Source organism: Sphaeramia orbicularis, chromosome 21 (genome assembly GCF_902148855.1).
Source record: "Sphaeramia orbicularis chromosome 21, fSphaOr1.1, whole genome shotgun sequence".
Taxonomy (NCBI): domain Eukaryota; kingdom Metazoa; phylum Chordata; class Actinopteri; order Kurtiformes; family Apogonidae; genus Sphaeramia; species Sphaeramia orbicularis.
The window spans coordinates 42,389,094-42,410,772 of NC_043977.1; the positions used below are offsets into that span (position 1 = coordinate 42,389,094).

Here is a 21,679-nt window from a genome sequence, read left to right on the forward strand (position 1 = left end):
TTTAGAATAGATTATCCTGTGTCCTGGTGATTTCCCTCATCTAGTCTTGCTAGTCTTGTTTCATGTTTGCCCCTGGATATTCTGCTTCCAATAAATCCTTATAATGTTTGTGTTTGTCAGATTGAGCTGTAGGTGACTTAATTTTTTTTATTTTTTTTTTTTATTAAGAAACAGTATTTCTCAGTAGTGGTTTTATTTCATTGGTGAAATGGTGCAGTTACACCGAGGGAAATTACAATAATTATGAGCCACTGTGGGTTTTATCACACATTGAAATAATGTGAATAATTCCGTCGGTTTAATTATTCCTATTGTTGGCTGACTCTTGTCAAATGGAAACAGTGTAAGCTTTTAATCAACAGACGTTTTCATTGAATTTAACCCTGTCACCAGCTTTCTTCAGATAACAACACATTTGGATTGGATGGTACCCAGTGTGGAGGCAGTTCACAGCAACACTGACTGCAAATACTGCCTGATATGTACACAGTTTTAAGTGGTAATTATTAGTTTTAAGGAGGAAACAGGAGGAGGACAAAATTAAATGGTGACGCAGAGAAAATGTTATTTTGAGAGAAAATTCAAGCTATTTCATGATCACAATTAAGAATAAGAAAAGCAAGTATTAGACTGAGAGAGTGGAAAATAAAAGCTGAAACTATATTTCCCACTGAAGGTTGTTCCCTCTTTGTTGCTTAAAATGACGTCAGACATGTAATGACTGATACTGATTCAGACAGAGCTTTGGATTAGATGTGAAATGATGCATTTGACACAAACTTGACAAAATATGATGTATTAACCTGCTGCATTTTATAATAACAACCCTAAACACAATATTGAAAACATCTCCTGACATTTTAAGTAGATTATTACATATTATGGCAGTTCTGCACTTGTAGGAGCTGTAGTTTCAGAAAAGTTTTTTGATAGAATTGAGTTCTTCAAGGTTGTCTTTAGACATGCATGGTATGAATTTGGAAAACAAGCATAAGCCTTTTTCGTTACTGCTTTTATATTTATATGCAAGGAAAATAATCAACTCTACCACCACCATGAATATAATATTTGAGTTTAATTAAGATAAATGAAGATGAATACTTACATTTTAGTTGCTTATTACATAAGCATAACATTGAACTAGTCCAGTTAGCAGTTTTCATCCTGTTAGCAACAGCTCAGTCTGTGGCTGCATGTGTCTGAAAGGAGAGGAAGAGGAGTGTGGTGTGGATGAATAAAACTATGGTAAAGTGTAGTCTGTGGAGTAAAACTGTACGACACTGCAGCAACACCAGCAACCTGTATAAACACCTGAAAATTCACCCAGTTTTATTCTTTTCTAACTTTGTTTTGTTATAAAAATGTGAAATGTGTTGGTCTTGTTGGAAAAAAAAAAAAGGTCTTTGCAGTTGGAACCATTTCATTATATTCAATGAATACACTCAAATGATGTTATTTTTTTTTTCACATGTATTATTTCCTTATTTTTATTTCATTCATATTCATATCAATTATTTTTTTTATTTATGTGTTTTATTTTGACATTATTTATTTCATATTTATATTTATTATTTTTGTTTTATTTTTATATTTTAATTAATATTTATGTTAATTATTTCAAAGTGGCCATTGCCACAGTACTGTGGGACTAACTTTCTCATGTGTCTTTTGCCACAGAGCCAATCAGCGCTCTCGTTCTATCAGGTGTAGACTGGTAACCTGTCACCCTGCTGCCACAGTACTGAGGCAATAAGCATGTTCGTACCCGATTACAGTAAAAGGCTAGAGTATCAGTTATTGGAGGCTATATCCAGACGACAATGCACGTGGTGTTTTTCTTTTGCAGATTCTAAAAGTTTCACTTCTGGTGATGTGGTACTATGATGTCATCATTTCCAAAAAGTGGTGTTTTACCAATTTATGTCAATGGCGGCGTTGTGAGATTTCTTCCGCTCTGAAACCCGTTCTCCAAAAATACTATTTCAGGGCACCAAGAATGCCAGTGTCATGTGGACAAAAGGCCCAAACCATATTAAATTTTTGCGGATTGACATAATTTGGTTGTCGTGTGTACGGGGTGTATACACCATATATCACCACTGTACTGCGGCAACAAGAGGCTGATGAGTTCAGGGAACAGTATCCACGATGGGCTCTGCGGCAACAAAATGCTTATTGTACAAATGCTAACATTTCATTGGCTCTGTGGCAATAGACAAACCGATATTTCATGCCACAGTACTGTGACAGTAGCCATTGCCTAATTATTTGTTATTTATGTTTTTCAAAATTTTTTTCATTGCTTAAAAGGTTATACACATTAGAGCCATTAAATGGTCTTTTAAGTGTAACTTTTTAATAAAAACAAACAAACAAAAAAAAATCGCTGAACGTATCAGTATTGATATCATATATATGTGTGTGTGTGTGTGTGTAGGTGTGTGTGTGTGTGTGTAGGTGTGTGCCAGAAAAGTAATCTGTACCGTATTGAATCATAAAAGGATGGTATCACCCAGCACAAAGCAGATTGAGATGAACAATGAACTGGTGGCCTTAGAAGAGGTTCACATTTTCAGCCTGTTTTTTTTTTCCCACATTTAACTAATTTGTTTTTAATTATTATTTATCCAACAAATGCAGGTTGAATATATATTGTCTGAAACATATCTCACCCAAAGTTGACTTTTGTAAGCTGGCAGACATCGCTGTTTCTTTTACAGTTCTGTATTTTTTTTTTTGTTTCCAAAATGAAAGCATTCCATTTAATAACTATTGAAGTACATGTCTGCAGGTCTAATCCATAATGTGACAGAGCGACGCCTTCATTTCCACCCCCTCTTCAGTTTCCTCCACTCTGTGAGCTCAGATCATTGAAACAGTGTCAGATCCTGCTGTTTCCCCTTGAGGTTTTCTAAGGGTCATAGAGGCAGCAGAGCGTCCCTTCTGATCCAGGAAGGCGGTTCACCGTGGGGATCTGACAGAGTGACCCTCCTGGCAGCTATGATAGATACACTGGGACTGGTCTGACCTCTCTGGCTGACATCCACTAGCTCAGTGCTGGCCCTGGTCATCATCTGAGGGGCTGAAGTTTTGGGAATAGTGGGTCTGCAACAATATATTCTGCCCCATTTCTTCTAGGCTTTTTTTTTTTTTTTTTTTTACATCACCTTATTGTGTGCCAGAAAACAATGTGCGCTGTGAGGATTTCAGAGTGACTGAGCATCTATGTGCTCAAAGGCCACAGAGAAACACTGTGTACTTTCCAGTTCTGTGTGTCCCAAGGTGAAGTGACCAGTAGGAGGAAAGAAAAGAGTCAGGACTACACCCAACAAACGCAAGGTAAGACTAGGCCAGATCGTACATAGAACCCACAGGGAACCAGAAACCTCTAAACTATAACCTTTTGTCCACGAACACCAGTGGACCTTCATTTTTACATAAGGTCCCTGCTCACTTTTTAAAGTCAATCAGACACAAGTCGATTTTTCTTAATAATATCATGAACATGAAACACTGTCTGAATTGGATTTAGTTACAGACACAATGGTGAATAATTTCTTAAAGAGGACTGTTTTACATCCACAAGGTTACTGGAGACCCATTTCAGGGTTATTCAGAAAAAAAAAAGAACAGGAAAAAAAAGAAAGTGTTCCCTTTCAAACCAGGTCTTAATTCATGCATTGTGTTACATCGTCAGTTAAAAGCCTAACTGTAACTCCAATGAAATTCTATGAAAAAAGGACGATGTGAGAAGGTTAATAAGCAAATAGATTCGGCTGCATAAAAGTCTGCTCTGTTAAAAAAAAAAAAAAGTTATCACCCGTTCCACCTGATTTAAAAGGATAAGGATGAAGGTGTAATGATAGAACAATTCTCTCTCTGCTTCATCATTTCATACTGAGAGGAAACAGGATGGAAAAACAGTTGGTTCTGATATGATTCTTAGTTTAAAGCTACAGTTTTATAGCTTTTTAACATCACTAGGTGAAAATGACACATCTTTGAGTATTGTGACAGTGTTCAATCTATTTCATGCATGAAGAAAATCAATGCTTTGATGCAGGATTTGGCCAATTACAGGTGTTTTCACACAGATAGGAAAAAAAATACTGTAATTAAATATGGTTGATCAGATTCTGTCTCCAAAACAGATGTATTTCTACTGCTGTGCTTTGGGCCTTAACACAGCAGCAAGAAGCAATGTCAAGTTCATCTAAGACAGAGAGCTGCAGTCACAAGATGTATATTTTGTAAACCTGCCTACATACTTCAGCTCCTGCAGCTTTAAGGGTTTTAGTTAAGAACAAAATCAGGAACTCTAAATTAAAAAAACAGTGGGATTTTTTTCTCTGTAGTGAAAAATATAAACCAGCATTTCTTTTATTATCTTTAATATTCATCTGTTGTATAACTCTACATCTGATTGAACTTATTTTATCATATTGTATTTTGATCCTTTTCCTTGGAGATAAACTATCCAAAATAATGACACAAAATTATATTGTGTTATAAATTATTTTGTTTTTGCTGTTGTTTTTGTTAAAACTTTGAAAATAACTAGACCTGTCTTCTATTTATAATCGTACATATTCTGGTGTTGAAAATATACCGGGTTGTAACTGTTTGGTTGTAACTGACTGCATTATAATTACCTCCACCAAGGAGGTTATGTTTTTGCCAGGGTTTGTTTGTTTGTTTGTTTGTTTGTTTGTCTGTCCGTTAGTGTGCAACATAACTCAAAAAGTTATGGACAGATTTGGATGAAATATTCAGGGTTTGTTGGAAATGGGATAAGGAAGAAATGATTAAATTTTGGTGGTGATCGGGGGTGGGGGGGCCCACAGGGGGGGCCACTGATCAGCCTTGGCGGAGGTCTGCGCTCTCCGAGTGCTTCTAGTTGTTTGATATATTCTACCTTTAGTTTTGTGAAATATTTGTCATGTTCTGACCATGAAGAAAAGTACATTACCATAAATAACCCTCTGGTTTTCTCAGCTTTCACTCTGAACTATAAACCTGCCTTTAATCTGGAAAGAAATGATGATTTTCTATTTTTACCTCCCCCAAGGAGGTTATGTTTTGCCAGGGTTTGTTTGTTTGTCTGTTCGTTTGTTTGTTTGTTTGTCTGTCCGTTAGTGTGCAACATAACTCAAAAAGTTATGGACAGATTTGGATGAAATTTTCAGGGTTTGTTGGAAATGGGATAAGGAAGAAATGATTAAATTTTGGTGGTGATCGGGGGGGGGGGGCACTGATCAGCCTTGGCGGAGGTCTGCGCTTCTAGTTCATGATAACTATTGACTGATATTATCATAACAACACCTTCAATAGCAGCTCACTGGTCCTAATGTTCTGATGATGAGTAAAATACAGAAACTGAATTTCCCTAACCTTAGTGTTGTGTAATAATATTAGATTGTTGATGTTAAATTATTCCAGTATTTACTTAACCCTATAACAACAAACGTACCATATTTGATACATGAGTTTTGAAGCCCTCTACATGATCAGTGTGATATTTTTTTTTTTCTTGAAAAACCTGATGTATACAATTAGATACATGCAATACACAGATAATCCACCAGGGGGAAAGAATTCATTCACCAGAGGCCTTTCCAGTGACACTACAAGACTTATTAAAGCGGAAGGAGGCAGAACTTTGACAATTTTGAAAAGGAATTACCAATTTGTTAGACAGGTTTGTGTTATATTATGTTTTTGTTTGTTCAAAAATAATATTTGAGCATTGAGACCTGGTGTATCAAATACTATTAAAAAAAATAAATACATAAATAAAAATTGAAACTTATACATGGAAATTGATATTTTAAAGAAAAAAAAAAAAAAAAGTTGTTCAGAAGGACCAATAAGGGCTCCAGTTTCAAAGGAGTGGAATTTTCTGTCAATGTTTTAATGGTTCAGGCTTTACATGGTTAACCCTTTATCAAGAAAATGACTATTTTTGGTCATTTCCAAAAACATTAGAAGACAGTGACATCAAGTTACAGTGAGTCAACAATTTCAGGTCCAATGTGGTCTACAGGGTCTGTAAGGTCCACCTCTGCATGAACAGTGAGTGTACCTGCTTTGTTAGGTACCATGAAGTAATGGTACTAATGTAAGGAATGATGTTCAAAGGGAGAATGTGGATGTGGACAGGGGTCTGGATCAGCACTGATGTTGGTCTAATGTTCTAAAAGTGATGTTCTAATGTTATAAAATACATGTTCCTTTCACCTTACATGTGTTTTTCTTGTATTTTTTTTATATATAATTCTTTCTTTTTTTTTTTTTTTTTTTGTCACTTATGGGTAAGGAACCAAATATGGTAACTTCATTGACCTTAATTTTCAACATAAAAAATTTTGAAAAATTTTCACAAAAGTAATTAAGTCTTGTTAAGTCCTCCAGTAACAAATTAAGCCGGTGGTTCCCAACTTTTTTTGGCTCATGACCCCATTTTAACATCACAAATTTCCCAAGACCCCAGACATTGAAAACAGAGACATTTTCTTTTTTGCTAAAATTAATTTGTTTTTGATCATGTAATAGTTTGCTATACTATGTTACAAATAAATGTTAGTTTTAGACAACATTTAGTCTATATGATGTATATTATTATGGACGGAGGCAGAAAAGCCAGGTGTAGATTACTGCACAAAGTGAGAATTTTATTTTCCTTGGTCAGGATATGTACAGTCAGTCCAGCTTGGATTTACAAGGCTGACAATTAATACTGAACAAACAATAACTCAAACTATGAATTATGAAAGAGCTGCAGCATCTGAAACCGACCACAATGAACATTTGAAAGATAAACAGTACCACAGTGCTTCAGTTTCAGCTTCAGAGTTTGTCATGTCTTTTATGTAATGTGATTGTCTCTGTCAACTCACCATATATTTTTATTGGTAATTTTTTTATTTTTATCAATTACTAGAAATTTCAGGCGACCCCATTTGAATTCAAGGCGACTCCAAGGTTGAAAAACACTGCGTTAAGGTTTAAATTTCTCTGAGTGCCCTATAAAGTGTTAAATGTTGATTACATAAAATCATGCACTTTTGAATATTATAGAAATATTTTAACAATAGATTGCATAATGACAGAAAATGCAATATAATAAAACATGAACACACATATCTGTTTATATTTGCATGTGATGTTTTCGATTGTGTTAGAAAAATATAGGAAGTATAAATGAGATTCTTTTAATTTTCCAAAAACATGTAAAAAGATCACTTACTAACTGCTAATGTACCCGCCAGGTAAAATCCACAGTAAGTGGTCCCTTTAGAGTCTGAATTAAGGTTCGAAACCCAAGGCTAAAAAACGAACATCTTTTCATTTCACAAACATTGCTAAAGTTTGACCCTTCCTGACCTGTAATGACACAAAAAAACTAATTTATACTTTCATTCCAAGCAGACTATTTGTAATGCATTATTCATATGCAGGCTTTCGAACACAGAGACTCTAACAGGCTTTGTCTGATTCAATATTCTACCCAGGTGTTAACTAAAACAAAAGAGAGATCATGTCAGCCCAGCTTTGTCCGGGCTCCACTTTCTTCCAGTATGTTTTAAGGATACACTGAGGCATTTTTAGTCACAGTTCTGTCCTTTATTACGTTTCCTCAGATCAACCTCTACCATTTCCTTCAAAGGGAATTTTAGAGTCTGGGTTTAATGAAATATGCTTCTAAACTATAAAATACTTCACACACACACTATCCTTTAATTAAACTGTCATATTTTTCTCACCTATCTACTGCTCTGCTCTCTTATAGTGAATTCTTTCAGTAGAATACAGTTCATTGTTTGTAGACTGCATTTTGTGTGTTTGTTCCAAAGTCAAAGCATCTATAAAAAGACTTTAATTATTATCATTACATTATAGCCCAGCTTTCATCTCTGCACATACAACCACCCTTTTGTTTTCTCCCCGTCTCCGTCCCCTTGACAACCACTTTCTTCTCTGTGGGACGATGTGAAAATGATTGGAAAGTCCAAAAGCAGCTTTCTTCTGCATGCATTCAGGCACAGTGAACTCCCACTACTCAGTCAAAAGCGTCATACATCAGAGGACGCCCACCTGCTGCCAGGGCTTGAAAATGTTACAGGAGCTAATACACACGGTGAGACTGTGAAACACTTGAACAACAAGGACACTCAAAGAGCACAGACCTCCTTTAGGCATCAAACAGTCGTCTGCTGGATCCATAAGGGTACTGAAAAACAAACTACTAAATATGTCTGACATTTTCCCCCCTATTTTGTTAGTTTTACAAGTTTTATTATTTGCACAATTAGCTGAAGGGTCTGGCCAATTGGCAGCAATACTAGTTATTCCTTATATGTTTTTTAGTGCTGGGCAGTGATTAAAATTTTTAATCGCGTGGATTTCTGTGATTAATCATGATTAATCACATAGTTGTATTGGGGGGGGGATTGCCAGCATCAACAGCATGTATTGCCTTTCAGTGATATTTCAGACTGGAAATACTCCGGTGATAAAAAATAATTCCACATTGCAGTGCTTCCAAACAACTTTGTCCTTCTCAACCCCACCATCTGAAGACATTTAAAATGAAAATGTCCGTGGAAAAGACTGTTACTTTTCTCCATGTTTATGTCCCCACCAGTTTATTTCCGCTTGTGAGTGATTGACAGGAGTCTTAAGCCCACTAATGAGTACTAATACTAATAAGCCCAATAATATGTGATGTTCAGTTGTTCAAAGTGTCACGTGAGGGTTTGTTGGTGGTTAATAGTTCATTCTTGATAAAATGACACTGCAGGATGGAGACGGATTTCATCGTACAACAGTGCTTTACTGTGCATGTCTCGTGACAGCTACAACACTTCCTCAAACAACAACTCACATGACTGAACCAGCCAATCAGGAACCAACAGTACCTAGACCGGTAAATGCAAATGATTCAGAAAAGGCACATTCAACACATTACTCTCGCTGCTTATATACAACAAATGAAAATAATTAAATGTGTACATGTGCAAACAATAACTCTGCAACACAAATGCAAATAGTTATTTGTGTAAACACTGTCAATATATATTTTTTTTAACAAATACGTGAGCTAACTTACTCCATGCAATTTACTCCATTGTTAAACCTTACATTCCTTCAACATAAATGATTTTAACTTCTGAGCCTTACAAAAGCAAGCAAAGGGGGCCCTCTAGTGGTCAGAATAAATTGCACTAACATATGTTTTGTCCTTGTGGTGCTCCCGTAGTCAGTTTGGACATAAGAAGACATGTTTCTTTCACTCTGTTTGTATGGCCCCAGAAACATTGCCTGTGAGTATTTTATGTACAGATGTCAGAATGAATAGTATAAAATATCTCTGATGTGAACTTTTGTTGCTGGATAAAAATACGTTGTAAATCTTAAATTAATCTGTGAATGCTATCGTTAGCGTGTCTATGGATTTTCCCATCCAAGTTAGCATTGAGCTAGCGGTCTTTTTCCCATTCATTTCAATGTATAATGCCATGTAAATGTACGAAGGCAATGAACAGAACTGAGACATATTTTGTTTGTATGTTGCAGTTTTACAGTGAGTCTCAAGTAAAAGATTTGGACAGAAGTTTTGGGCGTCCGGCTTTTCTTGCTAAACCTGTTGTCTATCTGCCGAGCCAATCACTTCACGCACACAAGCAGGGGCAGAAGAATAGGAGTTAGAATTGTACTGTCCTCGCTAAGACGTCTGTACTTAGTCTGAGCTAGACAGTGAGCTAAACTCTGAATTGACGATGCCAGATATGTCCTCTTTGAAGTTTGCAGCTATAATGAACATACCTGACATCATGCAGATTGACAGAGTGAAAGTATAAAATAAAGACAAAATGAATCAATTAGTTACGTCTATTAATGATATGCATATTCACGGAGAATGCATAGATGTAATTATTATAAACTTAAACTGACTGCTAATACAACAATCACCTGGTAAATAAGTAAAGGTTAGTTCAAAGGCTGGCATATTATACTTTAACACAACCAATGAATTTACATAAACTTAGCATGAGCCTGCATAAAGAATTAGCAACCCATCTGCGACTGCTAGCATAAATGAATTAGCTTAAACATGTTAATAACACATTGTAATAAAAACATCCAAAATAACATCATAAACATGTTTTTAACGGCACGTCTGCATGTGAAATTATTTAGTAAACAACATAATGATTGATACATACAGGCGTTGAACTGCAGGAGTTAAACAAAGTTTGATTCAGCACTACTCGGAAAGTCTTCTCCTCTCAGCTACACCGGCACCGGCGCTTGGCGTGTGTAGAGCGCCAAAATAAAAGCTTGAGTTTCAAAATAAGAGTCCGTATGTATAAATGGACTAAGACTTGCTTGAAAGGCAGAACGGCATTAACGGGAGATTTTTTAAAAATTGTCTTCATTATTTAATGAATGTGTTAATGCAGTAATAATGTGTTAACTTGCCCAGCCCTACTGTTTTTAAAAATTAATTTAGCAACAGCCATAATAGCTCAAATTGTAGGTCTATTCAAGTACTTTAACATGCCATTGAGGAATAATAACCAAATATTTAATAAAAACATGAATTTATCATGATTGACAAAGTAACAGAGTGAGGACAAATATACAGCAGTTATTCAAGGTTTGGGGAAAAAATACCAAAAAGTGCTGTTCCTCAAAGGAAAGTGCAAATATTTAGCATTCCATACTTTTCCTAAAGGGGTCATATTTTGCTAAACCCACTTATATTAGTCTTTGGTTCATTTATTTGTGTATTTGGACCCTAATAGTTCAAAAAGTTTGAATTTGAACCCTCCAGGTGCTGCAAAGCTATCTTTATATTCATTTTGGTGAAAATCAAGTGGATTTCTACAACTTACTTTAATTCCTTCTTACTTTGTTACATCTATAACTAGTTATGTCACGATTTTTGCGCTTAAGGTCAAGACTTCCGATGAACATTTCTCTGAGTACGACATAACTGTTTGTCAGCAGCAGCGGTTGTAGTCCATACTGAAAATATGTCCAAACTTTGAGCCGATTACCTAAAATGTTCAGTAGTTGCTTGAAAGGGACAGAGCAGCACAGTCAACAACCTGGAGGGGCCGGGGCATGAAGTGGCTCATTTGTATTTAAAGGGCCAGCACTCAAAACGACCTTTCTGGTGTCATTACTCAGAAATAGGGTTGAAGATGGACCTGTGGAGTTGAATTAATGAAGAATTCAGACCCAAGCATAGCATTTACAGTTTATGTGGACCACAGGGAAATGTTTGAAAATGCATAATTCTATTTAAAAAAACAAAAACAAAATATCACTCCTTTAACCTCCTAAGACCCAGCTATGGGTTTTCTGTCCATGTTTGTGGACAAGAGTTTCACAACTTTATACGAAAAAAAAAAAAAAGAAAACCGTCCGCCACAAAAGACATTCCATAAAAATTTTAAAAACTGCATCTGAAAAAACTGTTGTATCATGATGTTTCCAATATAGGCACTTATTTAATAAAAAACAAAAAAAGCTTGTACTTTGCTGGCATTTCCTGGGTCTTAGGAGGTTAATATATGAGAGTGCATTATATCCAAAAGTGAAACTAATATTATTTTTATTTTAGTTTTAAAATACATTAATTCATGGAAACAGTGACAATCAAAAAAAGTAAGGGAGTGAAGTGTTTGTTCAGTGTGATGCACCATAATAATGAAATAATATCAGTTTACGGCGACATATGTTTCATTACTATATTTAATACACATCTTTCAGCTGCTTTATTTTTATATAAATATATATATAATAAATTACCTTCAGAATCATTATAGTATTTGATTATTATGAAATATAAGATGAGACAGGCATATATTTAGAACATATTTATTTACACATTGCTATTTACATTTTGAATTTATGCTGTATACATTCATTTACAACCTTTACTGCTCTTAACCCTTTATAGGGCACTCATTGAAATATTCTGAAATTCTAAATTTCAACCTTAGAGTGTTATTAGACATCGTCATCTACCACCTCTTGCCTTAAAACATCTCAGCAGCACTTGCTAAAAAATAAATACATGCAATAAAACAACTGTTATAAGGTCATAAACTGACAAAAATCACTTATTTTCACTATTTACAGCTTCAAAATGTCCATAAAATCTCTCTGAATCACTGTATAATGTTATAAAACCCAACATGCTTCTGGATATCACTGAGGTACGGGATTGGCCCCATATTTCATGTTTGAGGAATTCACCAAAAATAGTCACTTGCCCGATATAGGGTTAATTTACACTGTATTCTCATATATTTTCTTATGTATCCAGTTGTAATTGTGGTACAAATTAAATAAACACAGTATTAGAAACTAGAGAAATATGTCTTTCATGCTGAGTAATCAGCAATATTGTTTTAGAGGAAAAAGAAATGGACCCTATATTCTCAGCTGTTATGGATTTATTCTCGAAATATGACAACATTATTCTCATAATATTGCGAATTCATTCTTCATACTCATGACTCTTTTTGTTTTAGACTTCATTCTCATAAAATTACAGGTTTGATCACGATATTTTATGATTTTATTCTCGCAGTGACAAGTATTTTTATTTTTCCTACATGGCCCGAATACGCTGTCATATGTGATGATAAAGAACAGAGGAAATGGAAAAAGTTCATGAGTAAATTTACAAGTCTTAAAAGAAAGAGAGAAAAAGAAGTTTGCCGCTGGTTACCATCAGTGTGTTTGTTAGAGATTATTTGTTTTTGTATCACAGGATGAAGAACATAGAAGGACTAATTTAAAGCAAATATGTATTTCTGTTGTGGGTATCAGAATGTGGAATTCTTTGGCAATGGAAGACAAGAGCTGTGTGAGACGTATCTTACGCTAAATGGTAGATGAATGTGACTTTAAATCTAGCTCTAAAATGTCAGATGACCATCATACATCATGAACCAAAATGGAAAAGAAGAAATGAAATATAAGTTGTTTTGCAAGCCTAAGTTGTAATATTCTGATTTATATTTTGTATCTGTATTTTGTAATTTTATTTTATGTGTACTGAACAGTGAAAGGTCAGATTCTACATAAAAGTGTCTGTTTTGCAGATTTGGTAATAGTGGTTAGGGCAAGTTGAGTTAATCTAGGTTATGAACTTAAAAGGGACTCTCTGTGGTCAAGAAATCCTAGCCTAATTGCGCAAAAATGTATTTACTGAAAGTCTTTGTGGTTAAACTGTGCAGTGAAAACCAGATTGTTGGAGCAAATGTCAAACCAAGGTCTGATTGACAGGCGTCCAACGCGCTTGTTAAACTCAGGTGAACTTTCGAATATGTAAAATGCTTGGATCCCACGCAGGGAATTGACGTGTTTTACCCAGCAACAACTGTGACCAATCATTGAGCTCATGTACCAAATATGGAAGTCTTCAGAGAGTAGCTGAACACTATAAAATGTAATGAAGATGATTTCCAGGTGGGAGAGACAAAAGGAAGAGACAAATAGTGTGTTTGTGAGATACTAGTTGATAGAAGACTTCTTTCTTTTTAGTAACTTTTTTTATTTTTGTCTGAAGCAATAAATCAAGCTTTGTTTTAACTTCTTTAAACCTCGATCCTTCTTTTTGGTGAATTCTTCATTTCTCCTGGTTTGGTCCTTCCACCCGAAACATAACTGGTGAGTTAATTTAAATTACACAACCCCCCTCTGGTAGCAGCCTAAATGGAGTAGTCCAGAGCCACCGTTGGTCAAAAAATCTCTAGAACACGCAGCTTTTTGTCAGATAACTGGAGATTTATGGCATGCGGGGGTTTAAAGATAAAGTGAAACTGGGACAGTAGTTCATTAACCAAAATTAATTGTGGTTTTTGAGATTTACTGTTTGCTGCATGTTTACAGCTGTACAAATATTTTTCAGTTTCAGAGGTTGTATAAGGAAAGAATAGAAGCTTTATAAAAGCATGTAATGAAATAATTTAACTTATGAATGTTGGATTTGTTTTATTTACGTTGACTATCATGTAAACTGTTTACTGTAATAGCTGTAACGGCAACCTATCTGAGTAAGCAAATGTTTCAAGAAAGGGGCAGGTATTCTAAGTTGTTTTCATCCTGCTCCTTTCCAGTCATTTAGATTGGAATGAATGAATAAATGAAATGTTATTTCTCACTTTTTCTCTCAAACTGGATCTTATGCAGAATACCCTACTATAGAATATGGCTTTAATGAGATGTTTTACGCCTTCACACTTGGTTCTTCACTTTCCAGCCATTTATCAGTGTGGTTCTGTTCAGGGGGAGGTGAATAAAAAAGGTTTTATTTAAATATACAGCTGAATATAAAGTGAAGCGATGCACTGCTTTCAACAGACCAGGAGCTGAGACAGTTCTTTAGGTACTTATAGTCATGGTCTATTGTAGGTGAAAGGTAAAAACTGTTGGGAAAATTGTAGTAATAACTGTATTTTAGTTAAATACATGAATTGAACCCATCATAAACTAGAGAGAGGTTATAGTAAATGTACGTCAAAGCTCCTGAAATGTGTGTTATGGCACCATGACATTAGACGCAACAAGTGGATTCAGACAATTATGGAGACGCACCATCACTCCATCATTGATAATGGACAAATTACTGGGTTTGGATTAGGGATGCACCAATACGTCTTTTTTCCAGACCGCATAAGAGTATAAGTACTTACATTTGATTACTTGCTGATACTAAGTACCGATATGAGTACTTAATAATGCCATTAATGGTCTTAGTTACTTTTGTTGTTGTCATTAGTCTGACGGGAACAAAGTGCTGCTACTGACATTTAATGCATTGGAATGAGTGTTTCTCAATCAATCCACCAGGGCAACGCTCTTAATTAACCATACTTGCCAAATATCACAAAGAAGAGTAATCTTTCTTGAGAGAAGAAGAAGAAAGTCAATAATAACAAACGTGGCGACGACAGAGGAGGCAATACTAATGTGGATGCTAATGCTGATATTCATTTCATTTTATTTCCTTTCATTTCATTTATTTGGATCTCCATTAGGTTTGGCTTAGGCCAGGGGTCTCAAATATGTGGCCCGGAGGCCAAATGCAGCCCGCCAAAGGTTCCAATGCGGCCCATGGGATGAATTTGCAAAATGTAAATGAAAAAGTAATATTACATTCTGCCTATAAATAATGACAACTTCAAATTTTTGTCTTTATTTTAGTGCAAAAAATAACATTAAATTATGAAAATATTTACATTTACAAACTATCCTGTCACAATAAAATGTGAATAACCTGAAAAAATATGAACAACCTGAAATGTCTAAAGAAAATGAAGCACAATTTTAACAATTTTCTGCCTGTTACTAAATGTTTAGTGTCTTTGTGGATCCACACATGTAAAAATGATAAGTTGAGGCATAATATCGTTAAAATTGCATTTATTTTTCTTAAGAAATGTCATTTTTTCAGGTTATTCACATCTTTTTTGTTTGGATAGTTTATTAAAGTAAGTATTTTCATAATTTAATAACAAAGACAAAAAAATTGTATTTGTCATTATTTATAGGTTATTATGTTATTATTTTACTGGTCCGGCCCACTGGAGATCAAATCAGGCTGAATGTGGCCCCTGAAAGAACATGAATTTGAGACCCCTGGCTTAGGCCATTATTATTCTTCCTGGAGTCCACACCCATCACAATTGTCTTTATACTGCAAAATGCAAATTGCCGAAAACACCCACACACAAAATAAAACAAAACAACACAAACAACAACTAAAAACCATTCATCACAATTACAAAAAAACCCAACATGCCGTACTTTCTGGTCTATAAGCCGCTACTTTCTTCCATACACTGTGAACCTGCGGCTCTAAAATGATGCGGCTAATTTATGTTTTCTGGGCTAATGATCGATCCGGCTGACGAAGAAGGAAATAGAGCTACTGCACTAAGCTTGGCATCAATGAATCAGTGGTGAGATGTTGGAGATGGGGTGGGTGTGGCTTATAGTCAGGTAAGTACGGTACATGTTATACAGGACCTAGTTCAATTAACATTCATTCATTTTCTGGACCCACTTTATCCTCACTAGGGTCACGGGGGTCGCTTGGAGCCTATCACAGCTACTTATGGGCGAAGGCGGGGTACACCCTGGACATGTCGCCAGTTCATTGCAGGGCTGAACATATAGAGACAAACAATCCCTCTCACATTCACACCTATGGGCAATTTAGATTAACCAATTAACCTATCAGTGCATGTCTTTGGATGGTGGGAGGAAGACGGAGTACCCAGAGAGAACCCACGAGGACACAGGAAGAACATGCAAACTCCACACAGAAAGGTCCCACCCCTTGTCGACTGGTGTTGGAATCGAACCCAGGACCTTCTTGCTGTGAGGCACAAGTGCTAACCACTGCACCACCGTGTCGCCCTTACTTCAGTTAACAGTACCTCCCAAAAAGTAGTTTTTAACATACTTTGTAAATGGTCAGATATATTTCACAGTTAAATATCAATGTAATGTCAATCAACTGAATATAAGCAGACACCGAGCATTGTTTTGCAAATAAATACTCTTTCAGTAATTCTTTAAATCTGTATTTGTTATTTTCTTGAATGATTCGTCCCGGCAGAACATTCCATATCACCATGGCCCTGTACATCACAGTATTTTTTGTTTTATTTGTTTTCACTTTAGGTAGAGTAAATCTACCTTCTGTAGCATGCCTTGGGTTATATACAGGGTGGGAAAGCAAAATTTACAATGAACATTTAGTTGTTTTTTCTCAGCAGGCGCTACGTCAATTGTTTTGAAACCAAACATATATTGATGTCATAATCATACCTAACACTATTATCCATACCTTTTCAGAAACTTTTGCCCATATGAGTAATCAGGAAAGCAAACGTCAAAGAGTGTGTGATTTGCTGAATGCACTCGTCACACCAAAGGAGATTTCAAAAATAGTTGGAGTGTCCATAAAGACTGTTTATAATGGAAAGAAGAGAATGACTATGAGCAAAACTATCACGAGAAAGTCTGGAAGTGGAGGAAGCAACAAAAAACGTACCAAAGCTTTTATTAAAGCTCTCAAATCCAAAATCCTAAAGGATCCAACCAAATCCATCCAGATACCAGGTATTGCCATGGCTTAAAGCAAACTACCCAGATGGAAATTATGTATGGACACAGGATGGTGCTCCAGCCCATACAGCTAGAAAAATACAAGATTTCTGCAAATCCAACTTTAGCAATTTTTGGGAATCATGTTTATGGCTGCCTTCTAGCCCAGATCTTAACCCTCTGGATTCTGCTATTTGGGGCGTTTTAGAACATGCTACCAATAGAACATCACACAGCAATGTCGACTTTCTTAAAGATACTATTAAAGAAGAATGGGAGAAGTTGTCACCCAAATATTTGAGGAACACTTGCGCAAGTTTCAGGAAGTGTGTGAAGGCAGTTATTGAGGAAGAAGGAGGACATATAGAATAAAAACATTTTCTATTATGTAAATTTTCTTGTGGCAAATAAATTCTGATGACTTTCAATAAACTAATTGGTCATACACTGTCTTTCAATCCCTGCCTCAAAATATTGTACATTTTGCTTCCCCACCCTGTAGATGTTCAGCAGAACTGAAGGACAGACATTTATTACCCTTGGCAGTTTAGTCATTGATATTTTCCTAATAAAAACAAGTAATGAGGCAATAAATCTGTTCTTTACCTTTAACCAAGCAGGACAGTTATGCATTTTATCGACATTTGTTCTATTTGGACAGTGAAGTAAACATGGTGCTACCTTATTCTGAACCATTTGCAATTTGATGAGGGTAGTTGTCATAAATATGTCAGTAGTTTTTCTCTAACTCACACAGTCACTCTTTGAAAAGATCTGCTACCTCCATTGTTCCCAGTGGTACAGCTCTGAATTCTCTGTCTGGATACACATCTGCGAGCACCCAGAAAATGGACAGAATTATGGACAGAATGTACACAGAGGACAGACAGAATGCTCCGTCTGTATCCGTCTGTGTCTTTAACGTAACTTTGAGTCACCGTTACTTTTGTCACCGTCGTTTATTTTGAAAAATCTCCACACTGCTGACATGACTCTTCTGCTACATACCTGCTGCACTTAACTGTGACAACACGCTGCCGTAAAGTAGTATCGGTGTGTTTGTATTGGAGCACCTTTATGAGTACAAGTAGAAGTACATGCGCTCAGTATCGGACCAATACCTGATACTGGTATCAGCATCAGTGCATCCCTACTTTTGATGTTTCTAATATTTAAACAGTGTATGTCTGTATAATAACAACTAGATTTATCAATGTACAATGATGTGTTCTTCAATTCAATTTTATTTGTAGAGCCCTATATAACAACAAAGTTGCCTCACAGGGCTTTACAGAATTAGTCGGATATGAAAACAAACAACAGTCAAATAAACAGCAGATGAAGAAATGGATCCTGTCCTGGGCATCCCCCGTCCTTAGACCCTCCTTCTCGGCAAGGAAAAACTCCAAAAACCCAGTGGGAAAAAGAGAAACCTCTACATCACAGGTGTCAAACATGTGGCCCGGGGGCTAAATCTGGCCCGCCAAAGGGTTCAATCCGGCCACTGGGATGAATTTTTGAAATGCAAAAAATTACTTAAGATATTAATAATCAAGGATGTTAAAATCACTATTGGTCATTTCAGTCTAAAGTGGATCAGAGCAGTAAAATGCTATCATAATAACCTATAAATAATGAAAACTGTAAATTTGTCTCTTTATTTTAGTGTAAAAACAAGTAAAATTACACAGAAGTGTTTACATTTACAGACTAGTCTTTTACAAAAAATATGAATATCTGAAATATCTTAATTCTTAATTCAAGATTTGTTTTGCTTAATTCAAGATGTTATTGTTTGTTTGTTTGTTTGTTTTTCTTTTTTCAAGATTTTTTTTTTTTTTTGCTTAATTCAAGATTTTATTTATTTATTTATTTTTTTGGCTTATTTCAAGATTTTTCAGACCAGTAAAATACTATCATAATAACCTATAAATAATGAAAACTGTAAATTTGTCTCTTTGTTTTAGCGTAAAAAAAAGCAAAGTTACACAAAAATGTTTACATTTACAGACTAGTCTTTTACAAAAAAAATATGAATATCTGAAATGTCTTAATTCTTAATTCAAGATTTGTTTTGCTTTATTCAAGATGTTTTTTTTTTTTGTGTTGTTGTTGCTTTTTTTCAAGATTTTTTTCATTCCTTGATTCAAGATTTTTTTTTTTTATATATATATATTTTTGTTGCTTGATTCAAAATTAATTCAAGATTTTATTTATTTATTTTATTTATTTATTTATTTATTTATTTATTTATTTTGCTTATTTCAAGATCTTTCAGACCAGTAAAATACTGTCATAATAATCTATACATAATGAAAACTGTATTTTTCTCCTCATTGTTTTAGTGTAAAAAAAAAAGAAAAAGAAAAGTAAAATTGCACAAAAATGTTGACATTTACAACTAGCCTTTTGTGAAAAAACAAAAAAAAAAGTGAATAACCTGAAATCTCTTAAGAGAAGTATGTGGGATTTTAACTATATTCTTCCTGTTATTTGACGTTTTGTGTATTTGTAGATCCACTGTGATCTCTAAGTTGTGATTCACATGTATAAATGATAAATTAAGGCGTAATATTGTTAACATTGTACCTGTTTTACTAAAGAAATTTCAGCTTGTTCATATTTGTTCATGTTATGTTCAAGTACAATTTGTGGATATAAACATTTTCATTACAGAATTTACTTTTTACACTCAAAAGTTCTTATCTTATTACTTATAGTATTTTACTGGTCCGGCCCACTTCAGATCATATTAGGCTGAATGTGGCCCCTGAACTAAAATGAGTTTGACAGCCCTGCTCTAGGAGAACCACAGTGAAGGAAAGACCCACTCCCATGGATGGACAGGCTATAGATGCACCAGGACTGATGGACATCCATTTGCAGATGTACCTCCAGTCTGTAAAGATGCAGATCTTCAGTTTTTATTCTTTTCTACACCTGTTTGCAAGAATAATGTCGAACAATGTGCAGCAACATACACTGTATTTGTCCATTCATGCATTTTTTGACATTCCTGCCCTGAAGACTGAGACACTTAGGTTGAGACACTTGCTAAAAAAGACCTACAGATATCACCTCTGTGTCCTCAGTGCTAGCCACAGCCCTGAAGTGAAGCAGCAAGCTAATAAAAGTTGGTTGTTTGCATTATAGTAAGAACCAATACAACGTTGTCAGGGAAAAGGCAGAGCTGTAAAAATCAAACCCTCAGCAACTCTGTATCCTTCCCTGCTGGAGATAACATCAACTATCATTTCTGTGTCTGGTCTAATTCTTCCTTTTGGATCCTGAAGATATCCAGATAAACTGTGAAGCTGAACAAAATTGATACCCGTGCACCATCGGACGTCAATGGCACTTTATTAACATTAATTCGACAATATTCTTAAAGTCTGAAATTATATCACTAAGGTCAATACATTTTGAATAAAACATGACTCCTATATTTTATCAATCTTCCACATGATATACTGCTCACTAAATCACTTAAAATATTATGAAATTGATGCTAATCCTATATGTCTTTAGGGAGGTCTGCTACTATCTGGTTGAGCAATTTCCTAATGGACTGTAGAAAGACCGGATCAGTTCATTGGCTCGCCTTATTCGCTCTTTAAATTCAATTATCCTGCCTCCTGAATTAAATTATCACCTGTTGTCAGGTCAGGCTGCTGCTTTGATAGAGAGGGAAAGGTGTAATTAAATGTACTCCATGTGCATGTCTGCTGGTAGGAATTATCAACAAATATAGGCTGGAAGTAAAATACAATAGGGTGCTTCATTTGGACACTAATATATTGATGAATATGAGATTTTCTAATTTGTTTTCGTGGGTTCAGGCAGTGTTTTTCTAACAAGTGGACCCATAATATTTCCTGTATAATTAATCCTACGTGGACAATTTAATATGAAGATGACATTTGTATTTTGGCATCTTCTACCCTGTAGCACAATAAAGATTTACATCTGAACAGCTGTGTTGCTTGAGGGATGAAGGAAATAAAATGTTTTTTTTTGCCGCAAAGACGACAAACAAATGTAATGTTTGTCCAGGGAGAAGTCCCACCCAGTCTGATGGAAAAATTATGTAGCACAATCAGAAGGACATATAATTATAAAGCAATTATAATGACTGCACACCAAACAATTGCATCAATGATGTCATCCTGACTTTGCCTCCCTACATGTCTATATCAGAGCCACTGAACATACAGTACTGTGCAAAAGTCCAAGGCCGACATTAGCTTTAGTGGTTCAGTAAAATTCTAATGATCACACTTATGCATTTGTCAGTCTGTGTGTATGTGCAACAGTAAAAGCAAGAGTTTCAGCTTCTATAAACCAAACAGTAAATATTTAGGGCCAGATCTACTCAGATTTCAATGTGCGTGTACTAATTTATGTCCGCATTCTAGAATTTAGCGTGTGGGGTTGAACTGCGGTTTGTTTTTGCATAAATGACAACAGGTGCAAAGTCTGGAGACCGCCCTATTTAAATGAGGATTTTGCGTACGCTACTGGTTGTTGTCATAGAGATAAT

The 21,679-nt window shown here is 35.4% G+C and overlaps 1 long non-coding RNA gene across 1 annotated transcript; it reads right to left on the reverse strand.

Annotated features, from left to right (window-relative positions):
* Window positions 1-3,021: 3,021 nt before the first annotated feature.
* On the reverse strand, window positions 3,022-21,439 carry LOC115413012 (uncharacterized). Its single transcript, XR_003934414.1, has 3 exons — window positions 21,348-21,439; window positions 8,618-8,621; window positions 3,022-3,032 (listed from the first exon to the last, which is right to left on the reverse strand). It is a non-coding gene; the product is annotated as an uncharacterized LOC115413012 (long non-coding RNA).
* Window positions 21,440-21,679: the final 240 nt, after the last annotated feature.